Raw genomic sequence first — 13,596 nt, forward strand, 5'->3', positions numbered from 1 at the left:
CAAAACTATATTCAATAATGATGATGTGAGTGGGCACCCTTGTCTTGTTCCTGTTCTTAGAGGGAGTTCTTTCAGTTTTTCACCATCGAGAACGATGTTGGCTTTTGGTTTCTCATATATGGCTTTTATCATGTTGAGGTAATTTCCTTCTATTCCCATTTTCTGGAGAGTTTTTATCATAAATGGATGTTGGATTTTTGTCAAAAGCTTTTTCTGCATCTATTGAGATGATCATGTGGTTTTTATCCTTCAATTTGTTGATATGACATATCACATTGATTTGCATATATTGAAGAATCCTTGCATTCCAGGGATAAACTCCACTTGATCATGGTGTATGATCTTTTTAATGTGCTGTTGGATTCTGTTAGCTAGTATTTTATTGAGGGTTTTTGTGTCTATATTCATCAGTGATATTGGCCTGTAATGTTCTTTTTTTGTGACATCTTTGCCTGGTTTTGGTATCAGGGTGATGGTGGCCTCATAGAATGAGTTTGGGAGTGTTCCTCCTTCTGCTATATTTCGGAAGAGTTTGAGAAGGATAGGTGTTAGTTCTTCTCTGAATGTTTGATAGAAATCGCCTGTGAAGCCACCTGGCCCTGGGGTTTTGTTTGTTGGGAGATTTTTAATCACAGTCTCAATTTCCGTGCTTGCGATTGGTCTGTTCATGTTTTCTATTTCTTCCTGCTTCAGTCTTGGAGGATTGTACTTTTCTAAGAATGTATCCATTTCTTCCAGGTTATCCAATTTGTTGGCATATAGTTGCTTGTAGTAGTCTCTCATGATCTTTTGTATTTCTGCTGTGTCCGTTGTTACTTCTTTTTCATTTCTAATTCTGTTGATTTGTGTTTTTTCCCTTTTTTTCCTGATGAATCAGGCTAATGGTTTATCAACTTTGTTTATCTTCTCAAAGAACCAGCTTTTAGTTTTATTGATCTTTACTATTCTTTCCTTCATTTCTTTTTCATTTATTTCTGATCTTATCTTCATGATTTATTTCCTTCTGTTACTCTGAGGTTTTTTTTGTTTTTCTTTCTCTGATTGTTTTAAGTGTAAGGTTAGGTTGTTTATTCAATATTTTTCATGTTTTTTGAGGTAGGACTGTATTGCTATAAACTTCCCTCTTAGAACTGCTTTTGCCGCATCCCGTAGGTTTTGGGTTGTTGTGTTTTCATTGTCATTTGTTTCCAGATATTTTTTTGATTTCCTCTTTGATTTCTTTAGTGATTTCTTGATTGTTTAATAGTATATTGTTTAGCCTCCATGTGGTTGTATTTTTTACAGTTTTTTTTTCCTGTAATTGATATCTAGTCTAATGGCATTGTGGTCAGAGAAGATGCTTGATATGATTTCAATTTTCTTGAATTTACCAAGGCTTGATTTGTGACCTGTCCTGGAGATATGTTCCATGTGCACTTGAGAAGAAAGTGTATTATGTCATTTTTGGATGGAATGTCCTATAAATATCACTTAAGTCGAGATGGTTTAATGTGTCATTTAAAGCTTATGTGTCCTTATTTATTTTCTGTTTGGATGATCTGTCCATTGATGTAAGTGTGGTGTTAAAGTCTCCCACTATTATTGTGTTACTGTCCATTTCCCCCTTTATGGCTGTTAGCATTTGCCTTATGTATTGAGGTGCTCCTATGTTGAGTGCATAGATATTTACAATTTTTATATCTTCTTCTTGGATGGATCCCTTGATCATTATGTAGTGCCCTTCCTTGTCTCTTGTAATAGTCTTTACCCTAAAGTCTAATTTGTCTGATATGAGTATTGCTACTCCAGCTTTCTTTTGACTTCCACTTGCATGGAATCTTTTTCCATCCCTTTACTTTCAGTCTGTATGTATCGATTGGTCTGAAGTAGGTTTCTTGTAGGCAGCATATAGAAGGGTCTTGTTTTTGTATCCATTCAGCCAGTCTGTGTCTTTTGGTTGGAGCATTTAATCCATTTACATTTAAGGTGATTATTGACATGTGTGTTCTGATTACCATTTTCTTAATTGTTTTGGGTTTGTTTTTGTAGGTCTTTTCCTTCTCTTGTGTTTCCTACTTAGAAAAGTTCCCTAAGCAATTGTTGCAAGGCTGGTTTGGTGGTGCTGAATTCTCTTAACTTTTGCTTGTCTGTAAAGCTTTTGATTTCTCTGTCAAATCTGAATGAGATTCTTGCTGGGTAGAGTATTCTTGGCTGTAGGTTTTTCTCTTTCAGGACTTTCAATATATCCTGCCATTCCCTTCTGGCCTGCAGAGTTTCTGTGGAAAGATCTGCTGTTATCCATATGGGTTTTCCATTATATGTTATTTGTTGCTCTTCTCTTGCTGCCTTTAATATTTTTTCTTTGTGTTTAATTTTTGTTAGTTTGATTAATATGTGCCTTGGTGTATTTCTCCTTGGGTTTATTCTGTATGGGACTCTGTGTGTGTGCTTCTTGGACTTGATTATTTCCTTTCCCATGTTGGGGAAGTTTTCCACTATAACGTCTTGAAATATTTTTTCAGACCCTTTCTTTTTTTCTTCTTCTTCTGGGATGCCTATGATTCGAATGTTGGTGTGCTTAATGTTGTCACCAAGGTCTCTGAGACTGTCTTCTATTCTTTTTATTCTTTTTTCTCTTTCCTGCTCTGTGGCAAGTATTTCCCCCATTCTATCTTCCAACTCACCTATTTGCTCTTCTGCCTCAGTTATTCTGCTGTTTATACCATCTAGAGTATTTTTAATTCCATTTATTTTGTTGTCCACTACTGTTTGTTTGTTCTTTAGTTCTTCTGAGTCCTTATTAACTGTTTCTTGTATTTTCTCTATTTTGTTGTTTAGGTTTCAGATCATCTTTACTATCATAACTCTGAATTCTTCTTCAGTCAGTTTTCCTATTTCCTCTTCATTTATTCTGTCTTATGGATTTTTCTCCTGCTCCTTTGCCTGCATGGTGTTTCTTTGTTTTCTCATTTTGTCTAATTTATAGGATTTGCTGCTCCCTTTCCCTGTGCTGCCTAGTAGTAATTCCTCTTGTTTCTGCCCTCTGCCTGCTGTGGTGGGGTTTGTCCAGTGTCTTGAGTAGGCCTCCTGGTGGGGGGATCTGGTGTCTGCTTTCCAGTGTGTGGCTCTGTGTCTTTTCTCTCTGATGAGCAAGGCCATGTTAGGAGGTGTGTTTTAGGGTATCTGTGAGGTTAATATGGCTTTAGGTAGTCTGTGGAAAGCACTGATTCTTATAGACTTTTTATATAAGTGAAATTTTCCTTTTTTTTTTTTTTTTTTTTTGGCAAAACCCCTACTTATTATTTCCCTGATGTTTTGGTATTGAGCAACAATATAGCATATATTGACCCTCAAGTCTCTCAGTAGAGCAAAGAAACCCCAGTGTATTTTCCCTCCTCATTGGAGAAAAGTAACAATTGCTCTATTTTTTTTTTTTTTTTGAGCACTGTTTTAGCTGTCTATTACTATGTAGTAAAATATACAAAACTTTAAAAGTTAGTGGCTTAACTTAGAAGTTTGTGGCTTGAGAAAATAAAACTATTATCTCATATGTTGACTAGGCACACATGAGTGGGTAAATCTCCTTTTCCATGTAGAGTTGACTAGGGCTGCAGTTCTCTGCAGGTTTGAGTGGCCTGGAGTATCCAAGATGACTCACTCCCATGGTTGGTGCTTGGTACTGACCGTTAGCTGAGATGGGGCTATCAAACCAAGTACCTTGAGTGTCCTCCACATGCCCTTTGTATGTAACTTGGCGTTCTCATGCCTCAGTGGCTGTGTTCAAAGAAGGAGCATTTCCAGCGTGTGAGTGGAAGCTGCATATCTCTTAAGGCCCAGCTTTGGAGGTTATACAGCAACATTGCTGCTGCATTTTTTTGGTCTACGCAAGTCTCAGGAGATGCCAGATTCAAGGTGGGGAGAAATAGACTCCACTGTTAGATGGGAGATGTGGCAAAGAATGTGCAGCCATCTTTATTTCACTGCAAGTACCTACTGTGTTCCAAGCACTCTGGTAAGTGCTGTGTCCACTGTATCTTACATAAACCTCAGAATCACAGAGCAGGTTAAACATCATTATCCTCAGTTTGTCAATTAGGAAATTCAGTGATTAGAGATAATAAATGGGTGAGATGAGATTCAGATTCAGACTCTGTCTCCACAGCCACAATAAGCCCTAGAGAAAGAGTATATATATGACACTTGCTTATGAATTTATTAAGTTGTATGGCTCTCTTAGTAGATCCCAAATAGTTGCTTGAGTCCCGACTCTCATTCCTTTTGTCTTAAGGTTATAAAGATTTTTAAAGCCTATAAGGCTAAGTTGATTAAATTGTCTAAAAATTTTCAAGGTACAATTTTCTATACTAGTTCATTTTTCTTCTCCTGTTTCTTCCAAATAAATGGGTGTGTTGAGTTCTTGCCACTCAAAAAATTACAAAGAGAGATTAGGGCAAATCACATGCCTCTTAAGTTTTTCAGTCATGTCCAATTCTGGCCTGATCAAATATACTTAATGATAGAAACCTATGGGAAATGTGCCCAGCCGAATTGAAAGTAACTATTATTACAGACTAATTGTACTGTAAAATATGCATAGACGTCTGACGCTTTAAACCTGTAAAAAATTATTCCCTTAAACTCATTCACTATAATTTTCCTTGAGTATTTTGTCTATTTCAGTATTTTGTCCATGTAAGGCTATAAAAACTGTATAAAAAAAGGAGCCTTCAATCAAAAGTTGTTTTGTCTGTATAAACAGCTGGTTGGATGGATTTCTTTTCTGTTTCAGTTTACTTTTCCACCAAATAGATCAATTATGTGACTATGGCTTATGAAAGAGAGATATAGAAAAGTTGGAACTGTTTGAAGAAAGAACTGTTTGAAAATATAGAAAAGTGGGAACTGTTTTGGGACTCATTTGCAAGAAAAGATTAAAAGACTGGTGTGATGTAGTTTAGCCTTGAGAAGAAAAGATTGGGAAAAACTTAAAGTATTCTCACTGATAGGAACTTGTACACACTGTTTAAAGTAAGACAAATGTGAATGTGTTGAAATGACAGTGCGGTGGTTAGGCTTCTTTACAGGTAAATTTCATCAGGAACATATTGTAAAGCGCTGGCTTTGACTTTGAAATAAGAATGTAGACTGTTACCACTACCTCCTTTATAAACCATGAAGATTCTCATATAGTTTGCAGCGTGGAGGGAACAGATTCTACATGAAGGCATGGAGATAGAGGCATTTGCCTGCAAAAGGTCCTGTGAGTTATGATTTTATTAAATACTTGAGTATGTATCCTTGGGTTAATGATTGGGAATATGAAGCCCAACAAAATTAACTACCTTCCTCAAGGTCATTGGCTGAATCAATGATAACAACTTTGATAACTTTCTTCAGTTGGTAGATTCTACCCTGTGTAGAATGATAAAAGAAAAAAATGAAAGATGGAAGGAGAAAAGAAAGAAGAGAAAGTCAGAATGATCTAACTGCATTAAATGTAGTCACTCCTACATCCTCAGAAATTTTGCAGTATAATTTTCCTGTTTTTGCTCACTAATAGTTCAGTGTGGATATTTAGGAAGCATCAGGCTTTGGAATCCTCTCCTGAGTGTTTTGTTTCATGAAGAAAGAATGAAGGGCGTATAGAATTTGTGGAGCAGGTTTTTATGCATCCTGACATCTGCCCACGTTCATTAGTCCGAAGTCAGTCATATGATCCTACCTTATTGCAAGGGAGGCTAGTACACGTGAGCTTAGCTGTGTGCCCAGCACTGAGGGTATGTGTGTGCAGGTAGGAGAAAGAGTAACAAAGCCAAGAAGAGACCCAAAAAGGCTTTCTTTCCAAGTATTAATACTCGTTAAGCATGAACTTTAACACTGCCAATATAATTCTAGAATGCATTAGTGCTTCAAGCACGAGACCATTTTTAATTCCTTTAAAAATATACTTTAAGAACAAATGTTGGATTTTTTAGTGTTGACTTCTATTATAATTTCATTTGAAAATCAAACTTGCTATGAATTCTGCTAGAAATTCTTAGGGCTGAGCAACGAAATAGTGTAATTTTTAGCAAGTGCCAACCATTTCCGTGTGAATGGGGCCTTTATTAAACATATTTTAACACTCCTGTGGATTAATAATGTGTTAGCAGAAGAAGACATGTTGAGCTTAGTGCAATTATCCTTCCATCCCAATTATACTGTGACATTAAATCTTGTGACATTTAATAAGAAAGGCCATTTCACCCATGGCTACCTCTAGTGCAGACGATTTATGCAACAGTGTTCCCATAGACAAGATTATGAAAAGAAGGCATTCCAACATGCTGATATATCTAACTGCCCATGTAAATTAAATAAGGTGTAGCAAAATATATAAATTGTTAATATTATGATTACCTGGTACCTGAGACAAAAGAAAGAGAAATTAACAACACTGGCTTTTAATTAGTAAAGATTAAGCAAATATAAATGGATAACTCATAGGAGAAGTTGCTTAGTAAATAGGGATTCAGGAAATTATTTTTCCCCATGGGAGGCATTTGAATCTTTTTCATAATGTATACCCATCTGGCATGTTTGGCCTATAGCACAGCTAAATATTTGTTGATACTTAAATTAATTTGATTTTAGAGTTATAAGACGTCTTGATTACCTTAGAGAGTTGAAATTCTTGTATCTGAGGTTGAATTCTTGATCTTTTTAATTAAGGTGTTTTGCTATCTTAGATGTCTAAATTTTGCTTTATATGTGTGTACTTAATGTGCCAGAGATTGTATAACCCTTCCAAAGGGTTAGTATGTCTAACACTGATTCTGAATTTGCTGAGTTTTACAATTATACTATTCATTAGGCATTAAGGAATAAAAAAGAAGAAAATATAAGAGGTGCTAATAAATATGTGTTAAGGTACATATTTTCTTTTTGATCTTTACACTCTTGACATGATGGAAAATGTCTAATGTGGTAGAAAGCAAATCACCAGATCAGACATTTAGAGGGCTGCGTTAGACCTCAAATGACCAGAATGAATTTTTAATTTCAATAAATGTTTCTGTTGTTTTTGGTTTTAAATCAGAATCAAAGTTTTCAAGAGAAAATGCTAGCGTCACAAAGGGCCATATTTTGGGTACCCTGAGAGTTCTCTGGAGAAAAAATTGTTTCCTCTGCCCTCTTAGGTTCTATGACTGGGCCTAAGAGTTAAACTGACAAAAGATCGACTAACAGGCAAAAAGCGTTCAAATTTTATTTGATGTTAATATTATTATATGTACACAGAGTCCTTCATATATAAGAAATGAAGGCCCAAAGAAGCAAGTAGGCTTTGAGAACTTATATACGATTTTAATAAAAAATGACAATTATGGGGATGTAACAAAGCAAAGGAAAAAGGGGTTTAGGCTAGGGGTAGCAAGTTGTGGGAGAGTGACTAGGATATAAATGGGGCAAACTAATGGAAAATAAGGGTTGTTTTAGTCGGTTTGTCTGTACAGATTCATCTCAGTGTCAGCTCTGCCTCCAGTGATAAGAATACTCTCCTCTTCCTATACAGGGAAGGCATCTTTCTCATGGGAAACTTGTGCCCTACTTATAGGTAGAAAGGGGGAGGTCAGAGAGCTCCTCCTGAATCTTAGTCACATTCCACTCCAAATAATCAATATGACAAAGTGGCATGGTTTGGGATGGCATGTTCTGATCTCCTTCAGAGTTTCACATTAATTATTTAGTATTTGTATGTGTTTAATTATACATGCATATGAGTAGGTAAATTGGAAAATTAACTAGCTGAGTGAAGCCATATCTTATTCAAATGGTCTAAAATTTCTATCTTTGAATTTCAAGCCTTTCAGAAGTTCAGACAGTGCTCAGATCAATAGACAAGAAATGACAGAATATTAGAATTGAAATAGCCCTGATAGGATGTTAACCACTTTGAAGACAGCTCATATCTATGACAGAAGTAGATTTAAAGGACAATAATCTTGAGATTAAGAACTGTCCCCTAATATCGTTATCCCGGAATCCCTCCCTCACATGAATGTAAGTAGTACTATATCCTCTAGGTAGATCTGGTCTCCCCTGGTGGATGAATGGGCCTCATTGACGTAGAGATGGGATTGGCTTCTCAGGATCCTAGAGTAGTTTATCACTAGAGGACAGATATTATACTTACTGATGTATCTGCTGTTTATTCCCATCCTAAATGTGCTTATTGAAAACAGGACCCATGTCTTACTATCTTTATAACTTCACGGCTACTGTCTGGGTTAGCGTGTTAGTCTGGGTCCTTTGGACCACCAGTAACAGGCCGATCCAAGCAGATTTGAGCAATAAGAAAGCAGAGCATAAAATACAGTAGGTCCAGTGCTCGGTACTTTTTTCAGGCTCTAGAGTTTGTATCTCTCTCTGCTCTCCATCCAGAATGTTGTCTTCATCCTGAGGCTGGTTCCTCTTTGATTTAGAATGACTTTCAGTGGCTGCTACCTATCCCCTTGTTCAAGTCAAGAAGGAAAAAGAGAGATTAACTTGAACTGTTCTCTGGTCAGAGATAGGGAGAATGTTCTCAGAGGTCACCAGCTTGTACTTCTTTATATGTCATTGTCTGTTATTGTGTCGTGTGCTTTTCTTGAACTTATTACTAGCAAAGAGGATAGAATGCCTGAAAGCCAGTCACAATAAAGTCAATCCCCCCAATTGCCATTTTGCTTCTCCATAGAAGAGGAATGGAATGGATGTTGAGTGACCAACCAGTGTTTACCGCAGTGGGATAAAGGCATGGAAAATGAGGTGGGAGATGATGGAGAAACACATGTGGAATGAAGGCACTGGAGGCCCAACGGGACCACACTTTTGCCAGAGATAGAGACAATAGAAGCCAAATAACACAGTGAAGATCAAAGAGGAGAAGAAGTGACAAATCAAAAATAGATAAGAACCGTTTCACTTGAAAAAAGTGGAGTGCTAAACTTTTTCCAGAAATTTTTGTTTATTCATAGAGAAATTCTATTTCTCTGAGAAGATGAGAATATACCTTAAAGGGATGAAAGAAAAAACAAGGAGACAGATAGTGCTGTCTTTTAGTTAATGGTAACTCCTGATTTGGGAAAAGGGTTGTGTATGAGAAAGACTACCCTATGGATCCTGTTTCCATGGATGTATTTTTTTGTATAGAAAGATTTAACCCTGTAAATGTCAACATATGGGATGGTTTGTTATAAGTGGGCAGAGTATAGATAATGAGAAATTCAACTGTACTTAAAATCAATGAGCTTGTCTTTGTGATGAGCTGTAATGAGACTTCTCCTGTGTACACTGGAAAATGCATGTTCTTTGTAGAAAACCTATCTCCACATCCTTTCCTGGATTTCTGCTTCTAGAGAGAGATTTACACTTTCATAATCAAAATTATGTACAGGTACCAGCTCTACAGCATTCACTATCACTATCCAAAGGTGTCAATGCATAGCTCTAGGGGACTGACAAGTTCCCCTGCTCCAAGGAGGAACTGTCACTAAGGCAGACCACAGTTATATAATCATAACCACAAGATTTCCTCTAATAGCACTGCAAGTGGGAAATAAGAACCAAACCTGGTAGTAGTAATCATTCCAAAAATGTCTACCTCTTTAACAGGTTTAATCCCAAACCAACCCAGACCTCAGAACCTAGGGAATGGGACAGATCTCTGGATTGAGAGCTAGTATCTGTGGCTAGTGATAGGACCAAAGTGGAAACCACATCTTCATCCAAGATAGAATCTGGGAACCAAAATCTGTGTCCCAAGCCAAGCAAATTGTGAGATGGCAGAGGTCATAGAGCCAGTCTCGGGGCAAAAGTTGTCTTTAGGAAGTTTTCTTCCTGGTTTATTTGGACCAAAAAGGGAAAACCTCCTCCTGAGGTCTCGATCACCTGATTAATTTGTGTGTTGATTGGGATCGCTGTTTCTATATAAGTGCTTCACCTATCATGTTGTCTGTGTAGAATTATCCTGGGCATATGTGCAGTTTCTCAAAATATGCTTGGTTTTTAAAAATGGGCTCTTTATAGTATAACATTTTATGCCTGTTAAAATATAGCAAGCTGTCCTTTCTGGAGGTTACCTAGAGCCCTTCATCATTTTCTTTCATTTCCTCAAATTCTCCTTCTGGCCAAACCCAGGCTGCACCTTGGAGTTTCACTTATGAAAGTGTTGAAAAGTCACATACAGTCATTTTGCATTAAGGCCCTGGCAAGATAGCTGGTTTCTGTAGAAATATATATATATTTCTGACCATAAAACATATAAAAAAAGTTATATATATATAAAATTTATGGTGTAAATAGACATTGCCATGAAGTTATAGTTAAGAAATGGAGTGGCCTGCGGTGCTCAGTAAGAGGGATATCTGTGAGAATTTCAGGGTATCAAACAAATGTTGAGGTAGAGAAATGCCCCGGGGTCACACAGTTCCATCTTGGCCAAACAAGCTCACAGACCTGCAGTTCGCCGTAGTGCAATTTTCTTTACCTAGTAAAGCCTAATCTTTTAATGTTTGAAACCCATGGTTTCTAAAATGAGCATCTGATATCCACCTCTTGGTTCTCATATTCCTCTGCTGCAGTGGGAAAATTGGGCTAGTGCCCCTGCAGCACATCTGTTTTAACCTCAAGGATGGCATTGCCTTATGAAAGTTGTTTTTTTTTCCCCTTGTCAAGTTTAAGCAGAAGCATTCCAGACATGGAGACTCAAAAAATCATTTACAGTCTGGAAAATAGAATCCGTCATATTTCTTCTCTGATGGAAAAGAATATCTAACAGATTGTTTAATTCGGAAAAGGGAACAAGTGGCCTGTTGATGTATTGCTTTAGTTCCAAACATTACTGTGAGAAGGCTGATAAAAATGTCTTTCTATATAATCATTAGCAGTAGGACTTTTCTAGGGGGTTGGTGATAGCCTGTGGATAAACAAAAGAATTAACTTACCTCATTCTAAGGCAGCGTGCAAATCCATCTTTCTTCATTGTTAAAGGGCTCTTAGGAAAATTACCAATTTCTATGAATGATCTAGTTTTTAGCTTTTATCACTAGGTAGTTAGTTTATGAATAGTAGACCTAAAAAATTCAATATTTTCTTCCCTGTGGTAATATGTTTGCAATAAATTAGACATTAACCTTTTAAAATCTTTGCCAGAAACCAGGAGTCAAATGACTTTTAACAAACATTATTGGGGCCCTTTTTCTTTTTTATTGTAGTGATAAAGCATGCTTTCTGCTACAGCTTGATCACGGTGCTTTTGTTTTATGAGTCAGCATAGAATTCCATAATGCAAACTAACCCATTCTCTAACAATCTGCTATGTTCTAATTCTCATTAAAACAGTGAATCTACTGGGTTCTACACTTGTTTTGCATAGGGTAAGTGTTCAGGTGTCTTGAAATCTAATATTCAAACATTGTACCCTCTTTTTATTTGCTTTTCAAATGTATTAAATAATTTTAGCTATTTTTCAGATATTCTGTAGTATTTATGTGTGAATTTTATAATAGGAAATTCATAAAATCCTTTTTTCATTGAAGAATATCATGCTGGTATTGAAAATAACGTCAGACTCTAACAGGGGGTCATGGGAAAATTTATGAATATTTACCAACTTGAGCAATTCTAAACCTTCTTGTGCTTTCTACAACTCCTGTTTTTTATCCTATTTAGAAAGCAGGATATAAAAGACATAATTCTATTTTTAATGTATTTTATACATATATATTAGAAAGACGAAGGAGAGTATAAATACCCAGTATTTGTTGTAGGAAAACATGGGGCGTGAGAAGATGGTCATGTTGTGAGTTCCTGGGATGGGCCGCCAAGTGAGGATCCTTGGCTTCGTGCAGGAAAGAATTCAAAAAAGAGACACAGTGAAGTGAAAGCAGATTTATTCAGGGAGATACACATTCCATAGACAGAATACCCAACACCCTCTCAAAAGGTGAGAGCAGCTCCAAGGTGTGGGGGTGGTTAGTTTTTAGGGGCTGGGTAATTTCACAGGCTGAGGAGTGGGAGAATTAGTGCAACTATTTGGGGGAGATGGAGGGGATTTCCAGGAACTGGGGCTTTCATGGCCAGTCTCAGAACTGTCATGGCGCTGGTGGGTGTGTCATTGTGTTAATGTATTCTGTAATATGCTAATATATTCCAGTGAGTGTATAATAGGCTCAAGGTCTACTGGAAGTGAAATCTCCTGCTGTCTAGGGCCTGGTAGAGTCTGACCAGTTTTTATTGTGTCCTGTCCTTAATGGTTATGTCATTCCTTTAATGGTCATTCCCCACCCCCTTCCTTTCTGTCTTATATTGACTAGTAACTATCTCCTGTTTATTAGCATATGAGGTTTGGCTTTTCTTTTTGTCTTGTTTATATTTCTAACTTTTAAAAATAATAGATACATGTTACTTCTGTAGGGAAAAAAAAAAAAACTTTAAAAAATATTAAGCAGTTTGCCTCTGAGGATATCTGTCCAGACATGTTAGAAGGGGAGCCCAGATTTGACAGCACTGGTAATTGGCAATTAACTTGTTTCTTTCAGTGCTTTATCTTTTGGGAGGCACCATCAAAATAGGTTAAGATGTTGCAAAGCTTCAATATAATTTTTATTTTCAGAAATATTTACTATATAAAAAATTGACGAATTTAAAAAATAAAGATCAAGGATATTTTTAATTAATTATGAGGATGTCAACGTTCATTTCCAGGAAATTTCATAGTAAAACAAGAAATATTAGTAAGATTTAGGACAGAATACTAATATCTTTAATGATAATAATAATACCTAGCACTTATGTAGTGCTTATCACGTCAGGCCCTATTCGAAGTGCTTTAAATGTATTCACTAATAATTCTAAGAGCTCCAGGGAAAGGTGCTTTATTATCCTCATTTTATAAGCAATGAAACTGAAGTATAGAAAGATTTTTCGTAGTCCAAAGTTAGACAAGCAGTAAATAGTAGAGCCAGAATTTGAAGCCAGGTCACCTGGATGTGGAGACAGTGGCCTTCCTGCTCTGATGGATGCCACTAAACACTGGCGTCACTGACGATTAGTAAGGTAAACATCCAAGTAGGGTAATGGACAAAAAGGGTTTTTACCAAAGAAAGAAATATTATAGTCAAGAAACACTTGCAAATGTTAAACAATAAAGGTAATCAAAGAGTGAAAAATAAAAGGGGACTGATTATTTAGGTTTTCTTCCTAGTGATAATTTACAATGTTGATTAAATATCCTGAAGAGTTAGGTGTGGGGTGACAGGACCTCTTACGTGTGTTGAAAGATGACATTTCTAGAGAGCAGTTTTGCAAACTATAGCAACAAAATTTTTAATCACATACTTTGACCCAGTAATTATTGTCCTGAAGGAACTATTAAGCAAGTGTTTGCGTGTGTGTGTGTGTGTGTGTGTGTGTGTGAATCAAATGTGCTGGAATTATGTAGGCTGAGTGGCTTGTAAACATCAGAAATTCATTTCTCACAGTGCCAGAGCCTGGGGAGTCCAAGACCAAGGCACTGGCAGATTTGGTGAGAGCTTTCTTCTTGCTTCATAGGTGGCTATCTTCTTGCTATGTCATTACATAGCAGAAGAGGAAGAG

Source organism: Hippopotamus amphibius, chromosome 8 (assembly GCF_030028045.1).
Source record: "Hippopotamus amphibius kiboko isolate mHipAmp2 chromosome 8, mHipAmp2.hap2, whole genome shotgun sequence".
Lineage (NCBI taxonomy): Eukaryota > Metazoa > Chordata > Mammalia > Artiodactyla > Hippopotamidae > Hippopotamus > Hippopotamus amphibius.